The following is a 14,060-nucleotide window of genomic DNA, read 5'->3' as shown; positions in this document are numbered from 1 at the left end:
GAAGTACGACTACCGGAGCTCTGGTGATTGGGGGGGGCGGGGGGGTACGACTGCTGCGGCTCTAGTGACGGGGGTTACGACTACCGGGGCTCTAGTGACGGGGGTTATGACTACCGAGATTGTAGTGACGGGGGTACGACTACCGGGGCTCTGGTGATGGGGGGGGGTTCTGACTACCGCGGCTCTAGTGACGGGGGGTCTGACTACCGCGGCTCTAGTGACGGGGGTCTGACTACCGGGGCTCTAGTGACGGGGGGTACGACTTCCTGGGGTTCTAGTGACGGCTGTACGACTACCGGGGCTGTACGACTACCGGGGCTGTAGTGACAGGTAGTACGTCTACCGGGGTTCTAGTGCCGGGCGGTACGACTTCCCGGGGTTCTAGTGCCGGGAGTACGACTACGGGGGCTGTAGTGACGGGGGTACGACTACCGAGGCTCTGGTGATGGGGGGGGGGGGGGGGGGGTACGACTATCGGGGCTCTAGTGATGGGCAGTACGTCTACCGGGGTTCTAGTGCCGGGCGGTACGACTTCCCGGGGTTCTAGTGTTGGGAGTACGACTACCGGGGCTGTAGTGACGGGGGTAAAACTACCGCGGCTCTGGTGATGGGGGGGGAGGGGGGTGTACGACTACCGCGGCTCTAGTGACGGGGGTCTGACTACCGGGCTCTAGTGACGGGGGTCTGACTACCGGGCTCTAGTGACGGGGGGTACGTCTACCGGGGCTCTAGTGCCGGGCGTTACGACTTCACGGGGTTCTAGTGCCGGGAGTACGACTATCGGGGCTGTAGTGACGGTGGTACGACTACCGGGGCTCTGGTGATTGGGGGGGGGGGGGTACGACTGCTGCGGCTCTAGTGACGGGGGTTACGACTACCGGGGCTCTAGTGACGGGGGTTATGACTACCGAGATTGTAGTGACGGGGGTACGACTACCGGGGCTCTGGTGATGGGGGGGGGGGGGGGGTTCTGACTACCGCGGCTCTAGTGACGGGGGGTCTGACTACCGGGGCTCTAGTGACGGGGGGTACGACTTCCTGGGGTTCTAGTGACGGGTGTACGACTACCGGGGCTGTACGACTACCGGGGCTGTAGTGACGGAAGTACGACTACCGGAGCTCTGGTGATTGGGGGGGGCGGGGGGGTACGACTGCTGCGGCTCTAGTGACGGGGGTTACGACTACCGGGGCTCTAGTGACGGGGGTTATGACTACCGAGATTGTAGTGACGGGGGTACGACTACCGGGGCTCTGGTGATGGGGGGGGGTTCTGACTACCGCGGCTCTAGTGACGGGGGGTCTGACTACCGCGGCTCTAGTGACGGGGGTCTGACTACCGGGGCTCTAGTGACGGGGGGTACGACTTCCTGGGGTTCTAGTGACGGCTGTACGACTACCGGGGCTGTACGACTACCGGGGCTGTAGTGACAGGTAGTACGTCTACCGGGGTTCTAGTGCCGGGCGGTACGACTTCCCGGGGTTCTAGTGCCGGGAGTACGACTACCGGGGCTGTAGTGACGGGGGTACGACTACCGAGGCTCTGGTGATGGGGGGGGGGGGGGGGTACGACTATCGGGGCTCTAGTGATGGGCAGTACGTCTACCGGGGTTCTAGTGCCGGGCGGTACGACTTCCCGGGGTTCTAGTGTTGGGAGTACGACTACCGGGGCTGTAGTGACGGGGGTAAAACTACCGCGGCTCTGGTGATGGGGGGGGAGGGGGGTGTACGACTACCGCGGCTCTAGTGACGGGGGTCTGACTACCGGGCTCTAGTGACGGGGGTCTGACTACCGGGCTCTAGTGACGGGGGGTACGTCTACCGGGGCTCTAGTGCCGGGCGTTACGACTTCACGGGGTTCTAGTGCCGGGAGTACGACTATCGGGGCTGTAGTGACGGTGGTACGACTACCGCGGCTCTGGTGATGGCTCTAGTGACGGGCGGTACGACTACCGGGCCTCTAGTGACGGGCGGTACGACTACCGGGCCTCTAGTGACGGGCGGTACGACTACCGGGCCTCTAGTGACGGGCGGTACGACTACCGGGCCTCTAGTGACGGGCGGTACGACTACCGGGCCTCTAGTGACGGGCGGTACGACTACCGGGCCTCTGGTGACGGGCGGTACGACTACCGGGCCTCTGGTGACGGGCGGTACGACTACCGGGCCTCTGGTGACGGGCGGTACGACTACCGGGCCTCTGGTGACGGGCGGTACGACTACCGGGCCTCTGGTGACGGGTGGTACGACTACCGGGCCTCTGGTGACGGGCGGTACGACTACCGGGCCTCTGGTGACGGGCGGTACGACTACCGGGCCTCTGGTGACGGGCGGTACGACTACCGGGCCTCTAGTGACGGGCGGTACGACTACCGGGCCTCTAGTGACGGGCGGTATGACTACCGGGGGTTTTAGTGACGGAAGGGGGGGGTACGACTACCGGGGATTCTAGTGACGGGGGGTACGGGTACGACTACCGGGGATTCTAGTGACGGGGGGTACGACTACCGGGGGTTCTAGTGACGGGGGGGGGGGGGGGGTTACGACTACCGGGGGTTCTAGTGACGGGGGGTACGGGTACAACTACCGGGGATTCTAGTGACGGGGGGTACGACTTCCGGGGGTTCTAGTGACGGGGGGTACGACTACCGGGGGTTCTAGTGACGGGGGGGGGGGGGGGACGACTACCGGGGGTTCTAGTGACGGGGGTACGGGTACAACTACCGGGGGTTCTAGTGACGGGGGGCACGACTACCGGGGGTTCTAGTGACGGGGGGCACGACTACCGGGGGTTCTAGTGACGGGGGGCACGACTACCGGGGGTTCTAGTGACGGGGGGCACGACTACCGGCAGTTCTAGTGACGGGGGGGGGGGCACGACTACCGGGGGTTCTAGTGACGGGGGGGCACGACTACCGGGGGTTCTAGTGACGGGGGGGCACGACTACCGGGGGTTCTAGTGACGGGGGGGCACGACTACCGGGGGTTCTAGTGACGGGGGGGCACGACTACCGGGGGTTCTAGTGACGGGGGGGCACGACTACCGGGGGTTCTAGTGACGGGGGACACGACTACCGGGAGTTCTAGTGACGGGCACTACGTCTACCGGGGCTCTAGTGACTGGGGTTGCGACTACCGGGGCTCTAGTGACTGGGGTTGCGACTACCGGGGCTCTAGTGACTGGGGTTGCGACTACCGGGGCTCTAGTGACTGGGGTTGCGACTACCGGGGCTCTAGTGACTGGGGTTGCGACTACCGGGGCTCTAGTGACTGGGGTTGCGACTACCAGGGCTCTAGTGACTGGGGGTACGACTACCGGGGGTTCTAGTGACGGGGGGGTACGTCTACCGGGGTTCTAGTGTCTGGGGTTATGACTACCGGGGCTCTAGTGACGGGTTATGACTACCAGGGCTAAGGTGACCAGATTTTCCCATGGTCAAAGTGGGGCAGAGGGGTGTGGTCAGGGGCGGGGCTTATGATGTATGATTTTACCTCCAACATTATAAAAAGTACAGCGAGCAAATCCCCCAGCATTTCTTCATGCAGAAAACAGTCAAATCTGTATTATTGGTGCCAGTTTTGAAAATTAGCCCCATACCCACAACTGATGTCATACTATGCGGCGCTCCCCTCACCTCCGCCGTAGGCTTCCCGCTGTCAGCGCTTACCAGCTTCCGGTTCCCAATGGCCTGTAGTGGCATCACCTGACCAGCGGGGCCGCACCTGACCAGGCCGCTGGGAACCGGAAGCTGGTAAGCGCTGACAGCGGGAAGCCTACGGAAGAGGCGAGGGGAAGCACCGCATTGTATGACATCAGCTGTGGATCTGCAGCTGATTTCCAGTCACAATTCACACCAGTGGTACAGATTTAGGTTTTTTTGGATGCAGAAATGCTGCAGGAATTTCCGCTGCGGACATTCGCACTATTTCCGTCATGTGTAAACATACCATAGGTCAGCTGGATTTATGCTGCCACTTGCAGAGCAGCCTCAGTAGTAATAGTAACCCCACAATGACCCTCAGCAGTAATAGTGACCCCCCCACAGTGGCCCTCAGTAGTAATAGTAACCCCACAATGACCCTCAGTAGTAATAATGACCCTCAGTAGTAATGATGATCCCCACAGTGGCCCTCAGTACTAATAGTAACCCCACAATGACCCTCAGCAGTAATAGTGACCCCCCCACAGTGGCCCTCAGTAGTAATGGTGATCCCCACAGTGGCCCCAGTAATATTAGTGACCCTCAGTAGTAAGGGTGACTCCTCACAGTGACCCTCAGTAGTAATAATGGCCCTCAGTAGAAATAGTGACCCCCAAAGTGACCCTCAGCAGTAATGGTGATCCCCACAGTGGCCCTCAGTACTAATAGTAACCCCACAATGACCCTCAGCAGTAATAGTGACCCCCACAGTGGCCCTCAGTAGTAATGGTGATCCCCACGGTGGCCCCAGTAATATTAGTGACCCTCAGTAGTAAGCGTGACCCCTCACAGTGACCCTCAGTAGTAATAGTGGCCCCCACAGTTGCCCTTAGTAGAAATAGTGACCCCCAAAGTGACCCTCAGTAGAAATAGTGACCCCCACAGTGGCCCTCAGTAGTAATAGTGACCCCCAAAGTGACCCTCAGTAGCAATAGTGACCCCCACAGTGGCCGTCAGTAGCAATAGCGACCCTTACATTGGCCCTCAGTAATAATAGTGACCCCCCCCTGCCCCCCATCGATGAAACTTACGCTCATCCTGATCTTCAGAGGCATACATTATACACTGAGCCCTGTAGTATGTATAGTATATATAGCAGGAGGGACACATTATACACTGAGCCCTGTAGTATGTATAGTATATATAGCAGGAGGGACGCATTATACACTGAGCCCTGTAGTATGTATAGTATATATAGCAGGAGGGACATTATATACTGAGCCCTGTACTATGTATAGTGTATATATAGCAGGAGGGACACATTATACACTGATCCCTGTAGTATGTATAGTATATATAGCAGGAGGGGACACATTATACACTGAGCCCTGTAGTGTATATATAGCAGGAGGGGACACATTATACACTGAGCCCTGTAGTATGTCTAATATATATAGCAGGAGGGACACATTATATACTGAGCCCTGTAGTATGTATAGTATATATAGCTGGAGGGGGTACATTATACACTGATCCCTGTAGTAAGTATAGTATATATAGCAGGAGGGGACACATACACTGATCCCTGTAGTATGTATAGTATATATAGCAGGAGGGGACACATTATATACTGAGCCCTGTAGTATGTATAGTATATATATAGCAGGAGGGGACACATTATACAGTGAGCCCTGTAGTATGTATAGTATATATAGCAGGAGGGGGACACATTATACACTGAGCCCTGTAGTATGTATAGTATATATAGCTGGAGGGGGCACATTATACACTGAGCCCTGTAGTATGTATAGTATATATAGCAGGAGGGACACATTATAGACTGAGCCCTGTAGTATGTATAGTATATATAGCAGGAGGGGGCACATTATACACTGAGCCGTGTAGTATATATAGCAGGAGGGGAACACATTATACACTGAGCCCTGTAGTATGTATAGTATATATAGCAGGAGGGACACATTATACACTGAGCCCTGTAGTATGTATAGTATATATAGCTGGAGGGGGTACATTATACACTGATCCCTGTAGTAAGTATAGTATATATAGCAGGAGGGACACATTATACACTGATCCCTGTAGTATGTATAGTATATATAGCAGGAGGGACACTTTATACACTGAGCCCTGTAGTATGTATAGTATATATAGCAGGAGGGACACATTATACACTGATCCCTGTAGTATGTATAGTATATATAGCAGGAGGGGACACATTATACACTGAGCCCTGTGGTATGTATAGTATATATAGCTGGAGGGGGTACATTATACACTGATCCCTGTAGTATGTATAGTGTATATATAGCAGGAGGGGGACACATTATACACTGATCCCTGTAGTATGTATAGTATATATAGCAGGAGGGGACACATTATACACTGAGCCCTGTAGTATGTATAGTGTATATATAGCAGGAGGGGGACACATTATACACTGAGCCCTGTAGTATGTATACTATATATAGCAGGAGGGGGACACATTATACACTGAGCCCTGTAGTATGTATAGTATATATAGCAGGAGGGACACATTATACACTGATCTCTGTAGTATGTATAGTATATATAGCAGGAGGGACACATTATACACTGATCCCAGTAGTAAGTATAGTGTATATAGCAGGAGAGGACACATTATACACTGAGCCCTGTAGTATGTATAGTATATATAGCAGGAGGGGACACATTATACACTGATCCCTGTAGTATGTATAGTATATACAGCAGGAGGGGGACACATTATACACTGATCCCTGTAGTATGTATAGTATATACAGCAGGAGGGGGACACATTATACACTGATCCCTGTAGTATGTATAGTATATATAGCAGGAGGGGACACATTATACACTGAGCCCTGTAGTATGTATAGTATATATAGCAGGAGGGGACACATTATACACTGAGCCCTGTAGTATGTATAGTATATATAGCAGGAGGGGACACATTATACACTGAGCCCTGTAGTATATATAGCAGGAGGGGACACATTATACACTGAGCCCTGTAGTATGTATAGTGTATATACAGCAGGAGGGGGACACATTATACACTGAGCCCTGTAGTATGTATAGTATATATAGCAGGAGGGGACACATTATACACTGAGCCCTGTAGTATGTATAGTATATATAGCAGGAGGGGACACATTATACACTGAGCCCTGTAGTATGTATAGTATATATAGCAGGAGGGGGACACATTATACACTGAGCCCTGTAGTATATATAGCAGGAGGGGACACATTATACACTGATCCCTGTAGTATGTATAGTATATATAGCTGGAGGGGGTACATTATACACTGATCCCTGTAGTAAGTATAGTATATATAGCAGGAGGGACACATTATACACTGATCCCTGTAGTATGTATAGTATATATAGCAGGAGGGGGACACTTTATACACTGAGCCCTGTAGTATGTATAGTATATATAGCAGGAGGGACACATTATACACTGATCCCTGTAGTATGTATAGTATATATAGCAGGAGGGGACACATTATACACTGAGCCCTGTAGTATGTATAGTATATATAGCAGGAGGAGGACACATTATACACTGAGCCCTGTGGTATGTATAGTATATATAGCTGGAGGGGGTACATTATACACTGATCCCTGTAGTATGTATAGTGTATATATAGCAGGAGGGGGACACATTATACACTGATCCCTGTAGTATGTATAGTATATATAGCAGGAGGGGACACATTATACACTGATCCCTGTAGTATGTATAGTATATATAGCAGGAGGGGCACATTATACACTGAGCCCTGTAGTATGTATAGTATATATAGCAGGAGGGACACATTATACACTGATCTCTGTAGTATGTATAGTATATATAGCAGGAGGGACACATTATACACTGATCCCAGTAGTAAGTATAGTGTATATAGCAGGAGAGGACACATTATACACTGAGCCCTGTAGTATGTATAGTATATATAGCAGGAGGGGACACATTATACACTGATCCCTGTAGTATGTATAGTATATACAGCAGGAGGGGGACACATTATACACTGATCCCTGTAGTATGTATAGTATATACAGCAGGAGGGGGACACATTATACACTGATCCCTGTAGTATGTATAGTGTATATATAGCAGGAGGGGGACACATTATACACTGAGCCCTGTAGTATGTATACTATATATAGCAGGAGGGGGACACATTATACACTGAGCCCTGTAGTATGTATAGTATATATAGCAGGAGGGACACATTATACACTGATCTCTGTAGTATGTATAGTATATATAGCAGGAGGGACACATTATACACTGATCCCAGTAGTAAGTATAGTGTATATAGCAGGAGAGGACACATTATACACTGAGCCCTGTAGTATGTATAGTATATATAGCAGGAGGGGACACATTATACACTGATCCCTGTAGTATGTATAGTATATACAGCAGGAGGGGGACACATTATACACTGATCCCTGTAGTATGTATAGTATATACAGCAGGAGGGGGACACATTATACACTGATCCCTGTAGTATGTATAGTATATATAGCAGGAGGGGACACATTATACACTGAGCCCTGTAGTATGTATAGTATATATAGCAGGAGGGGACACATTATACACTGAGCCCTGTAGTATGTATAGTATATATAGCAGGAGGGGACACATTATACACTGAGCCCTGTAGTGTATATATAGCAGGAGGGGACACATTATACACTGAGCCCTGTAGTATGTATAGTGTATATATAGCAGGAGGGGGACACATTATACACTGAGCCCTGTAGTATGTATAGTATATATAGCAGGAGGGGACACATTATACACTGAGCCCTGTAGTATGTATAGTATATATAGCAGGAGGGGACACATTATACACTGAGCCCTGTAGTATGTATAGTATATATAGCAGGAGGGGGACACATTATACACTGAGCCCTGTAGTATATATAGCAGGAGGGGACACATTATACACTGATCCCTGTAGTATGTATAGTATATATAGCAGGAGGGGGCACATTATATACTGATCCCTGTAGTATGTATAGTATATATAGCAGGAGGGGGACACATTATACACTGAGCCCTGCAGTATGTATAGTATATATAGCAGGAGGGACACATTATACACTGATCCCTGTAGTATGTATAGTATATATAGCAGGAGGGGGACACATTATACACTGAGCCCTGTAGTATATATAGCAGGAGGGGGACACATTATACACTGAGCCCTGTAGTATGTATAGTGTATATATAGCAGGAGGGTGCACATTATACACTGAGCCCTGTAGTATGTATAGTACATATAGCAGGAGGGGACACATTATACACTGATCCCTGTAGTATGTATAGTATATATAGCAGGAGGGGGACACATTATACACTGATCCCTGTAGTATGTATAGTATATATAGCAGGAGGGGACACATTATACACTGAGCCCTGTAGTATGTATAGTATATATAGCAGGAGGGGACACATTATACACTGAGCCCTGTAGTATGTATAGTATATATAGCAGGAGGGGACACATTATACACTGAGCCCTGTAGTATGTATAGTATATATAGCAGGAGTATGCACATTAAAGAAATAAATACACATTATACAATCCAGTTCTGGTTTGGAGTCTTTTATTGTAAGCAGTGCAGATTGGTACCCAGGTAGGTAGCAGTTCGTGGAACAGAGTGGCAGGCGGGTAGCTTATTCAGGGAAGCCAGAATTCGGTATACAGGTAGGTATGTCAGGTAGCAGTATGGAAGAGCGACAGGTGGAAGAGCTTCTCTACTAGCTGGGAGCACAATACTTTCGCAAGGATGGTAGGTCCAGGCCAGGTTATATAGGGTGGGCTATCACAAGACAGCTTTGAGTCAAACAGGAACTGCCAATCAGAATAATCACCCACCCTTTTGCAGTTAATAATGATTATAACGTAATATTGTAATGCTGAAGAAATGCATCCCAGCTCCTCTTGAACTCCTTTATCAAGGCAAAGCTTTTCATCGTCTTACTGCTCTTACAGTAAAGAAACCCCTTCTATGTCGGTGTAGAATCCGTCCTTCCTCTAGATGTAGAGGGCGCCCCCTTGTTAGTGTTACAGTCCTGGGTATAATAGATGATGGGAGAGATCTCTGTACTGACCCTGTTACGCTGTACTACCCTTGATACGCCAGCCCGGGTGCCCTAGATCTCACCCACAACCCCTGTCCCTGCCTGCTTGCCTCCACTCCTGGCTAACCCCAGGCAGGCAACTGGGCGGCGGTCTCTACTCTCACTAGGGACTGAAAAGGGATGCTGGCGTGCCTGGATGCAAAGGGTAGAATACTGACAGAAAAGACAGATGTAACAAACCCACACGAACAATACTAAGCGGAACTGAGGCAGATGGAACAACCTGGTGAACAATAGCAAAGTATAGCAGACAAGATGACAGAAGCAGGAGACCAACAGAGGCAGACTAACTAGCACACTGAGGAAAACCAGTAACTGGCAGTGATTGCAAGTCTCTGCCCGACCTTTAAACAAAAGCCTACGCCCAGAGGCGGAGAGAGGGAGACAGCCAACTCCCAACAGAGAATAATAAAAGAGAGCTCGTGCACGGCAGCTGCACTCACAGGTGCGCACACGCTCCTCGCCGGCGGGCACCCGCTCCCCCAGCAGCCGGACAACAAGCCAGGGACGCGCCCCGACCGCGGGATCCCGCACACAGACCCCTGATATATTTATACCGAAGGGACAAAAGGTTTCAATATTGACTTATGAAAAACCCTATGAACCCTCCATGTAGCTGGCAAATCAAGTTCATAAGCAAGCGGATTTACTACCCGTGTGATGACAAAGGGACCCACGTAACGCGGCGCCAGTTTCAAAGACGGAATCTTCAATTTAACATTTCTAGAAGACAAATATACCTTCTGTCCCATCCTGTAAGGTTCAGATACTGACAGACTCCTCCCATGGCGACATCAGCTGCAGGACAGGCCAAAAGTGTAGATATAGCTGTAAGAAAGCGAGGATGCTGACCGTATGACCATATACGTAAAAGAATGGAGATACCCCAGTGGAAGAACAAGTATGGCTGCTTAGTGCAAACTCTGCCAACGGCAGAAATTCTGCCCACTGATGAGCTTTTTTGCTAGCAAACAACAGTAAATATTGCACTAAATCCTGGTTCTTCCGCTCAGTCTGACTATTAGTTTGCGGGTGGAATGCTGAACAGAAGGAAAGTGACGTTCCCAGGTTTCTACAGAAGGTTTGCGAAAATTGCGCAACGAACTGAACACCGGGATCAGATACAATGTTCTCGGGAACCCCATGTAGACGAATGATTTCCTTTACAAAAATTTTGGAAAATTCTATCGCAGAAGGTAGCTTCTTTAACGCCACGAAATGTGCCATCTTTGAGAAACGGTCTACAACAACTAGGATAGTGGTGAACTTCTGAGACTCAGGTATATCGGTGATAAAATCTACCGATAAATGTGACCATGGATGAGAAGGCACCGGTAACGGTCTCAGAGGCCCCTCCGGACGCCGCCGAGGACTTTTACTGCGTGCACAGACAGAGCATCCCTTAACAAAGTTGCGGATCTCTCGAGACATGCCTGGCCACCAGTAGCGTCTAGTACAAAGATCCAGAGTCCCCTGAGCCCCCGGATGGCCTGTGAGAACAGATGAGTGAGACTCTTCAATGGCTCCGAGACGCAAGGTCTCTGTCACAAACCATCTGCCCTCCGGCACTCCCGAGGGAGCGTCCTGCTGACATATTTGTAGATGAGGAACGAGACCAGACTCTACAGCTGCCACCACCACCCCAGGTGCCAAGATATTCTCGGGAGCTGCTGTCTCACTTTCCAGCGAACCGAAAATCCATGAGGGGGCGACTGCCTTCATGTTCTTCTCCCCTGGAATATATGTAACGACGAGGTTAAACCTGGCAAAAAACAACGCCCACCTGGCCTGACGAGCCGTGAGTCTCTTAGCATTGGCGAGATATACCAAGTTTTTATGATCAGTATGCACGGTAATGGGATGCCTTGCCCCCTCAAGATGGTGACGCCACTCTTCCAGAGACCACTTAATCGCCAATAACACACAATTACCCACGTCATAGTTACGCTCCACCTAACTGAACGTCCGTGAGAAGAACACATATGGACTATACCCAGGTCTCCCGCTGACTTCCTGAGACTATACAGCCCCTGCCCCCACCTCAGACGCATTGACCTCAATGAACGGTCGCCACGCGTCAGGCTGTACTAGCACCGGGGCAGCAGTAAACGCCCTTTTGAGATGACTAAAAGCCTCTAGGGCCTCAGGCGACCATCTTACCAAGTCGGCACCCTTCTCTGTAAGATCAGTCAGGGGTTGAGCAATAACAGAATAATTCTTAATGAATCTACGGTAGAAATTTGCGAAACTTAAAAACCGCTGGAGAGCTTTCAGGTTATCTGGTCTGACCCATTGGGTGATTGCTGCCACTTTATCAGACTCCATTTGAATCTCCGTGGGTGAAATCACATAACCAAGGAAAGACACTTGTTTAGTACAAAAAATGCATTTCTCCAACTTGACAAAAAGTTGGTACTCACGCAAACGGGTCAGAACCACCTCAGGTGCCGCACATGTGAGTCCCAGTCTGGGGAGTACACCAGAATGTCATCGAGATATATGACCAAAAATACCCCCAGGAAGTCGTGGAAGACCGTGTTCATAAATCCCTGGAACACAGTGGGAGCGTTACAAAGTCCTAAGGGCATGACTAAACTGTAACATGGGAGTCCTCCATCGTACAACCCCTGCAGACAGAAGGGTAGAATCTATACTAGTGAAGCGTATGGGAATTTTTAATGCAGAGAATTCAGTCAACAGAGGTCTGACAAAACTTAAATTAATCAAATTGGCGGCAGCACCCGAATCAATAAGTTTGACCGGAGCGAGTGAAATTCCGGAAGGCAAACTGACAAGGCACCAACAACTTAGGGAGTACCTGTGATTCTAGGCGATCCTCCCAAAGATCGCCTAGGATCTGAAGTTTTCCACCTGTTCAGACTGATGTTGTAGACGCTTCTGAGGACAGGTCGCTACACGATGTCCAGCTTTCCCACAAGAGAGGCAGAGGCAATGAGTCATCCGGAACTGTCACCATTCCTCGGGACTTAGCTGATCCACTTCCACAGGCTTGGCACCAGAAGTTGGAATGGGAGAAGGAGGAGCGGGCCTGCAGGATTCCCTAGCCTTACGGGCCTGACGTTCCTCTTTTCTAGATCTCAGCCTCCTGTCAGCTTTGACCGCCAATTTCTTCGCATCATTGAGTGTCACAGGAGCAGAATGAGAAATGAGTAGATCCTTGGCAGCGTCAGAAAGACCCAACAAGAACACATCTTTAAGGGCGCTATCGTTCCAAGAGGTTTTACCTGCATACAGTCTAAATTTAGCGCAATAGTCCTCTACCCACTGCTGCCCCTGACGTAGAGACATGAGATGAGATACCGCCAACCCCGCACGGTCCAGCTCATCAAAAATACCTCCAAGTTCCTGAAAAAACAAATCAACTGACTGCAGGCAAGCTGAACTCTCGGGCAATGAGTAGGCCCATGTCTGGAGGGAACCCCGCAGTAAGGACATATTTAATTAAACTTTCTGGGATTCTGAGCCAGAGAAGCGGGGCTGCATCCGAAAATACAATCTACATGCCTGATAAAAAACAAAAAACTTGCTCCTCTCCCCTGAAAATACCTCAGGAAGAGGACACTTGGGAGGGGGAATAGAAGGGCTGGTAGAAACATGCACTAACTCCCGCTGCTCCTGGGCCACCATACAACCGGACAGGTCTTGGATCATGACCACTAAATCCTGCAACCGACTTGCGAGGGTACTCATGGCCTCTATTGGAGAGCAATTTTAAGGGGCAGTTATGTTACGGTGTACTACCCTTAATACGCCAGCTCGGGTGCCCTAGATCTCACCCACAACCCCTGTCTCTGCCTGCTTGCCTCCACTCCTGGCTAACCCCAGGCGTGCAACTGGGCGGCGATCCCTACTCTCACTAGGGACTGAAAAGGAACGCTGGCATACCTGGGTGGATAGGGTAGAATACCGACAGAAAAGACAGATGTAATAAACCAACACGAACAATACTAAGCAGACCGAGGCAGATGGAAAAACTTGGCGGACAATAGCAATGTATAGCAGACAAGATGACAGAAGCAGGAGACCAACAGAGGCAGACTAGCTAGCACACTGAGGGAAACCAATAACTGGCAGTGATTGCAAGTCTCTGCCGGACCTTTAAACAAAAGCCTCCGTCCAGGGGCGGAGAGGGGGAGACAGCCAACTCCCAACAGAGAATAATAAAAGGGAACTCTTGCACGGCAGCTGCACTCACAGGTGCGCTCGCGCCCCCC

Source organism: Eleutherodactylus coqui, chromosome 13 (genome assembly GCF_035609145.1).
Source record: "Eleutherodactylus coqui strain aEleCoq1 chromosome 13, aEleCoq1.hap1, whole genome shotgun sequence".
NCBI lineage: Eukaryota > Metazoa > Chordata > Amphibia > Anura > Eleutherodactylidae > Eleutherodactylus > Eleutherodactylus coqui.
Note: the sequence above shows the minus strand (reverse complement) of the source record.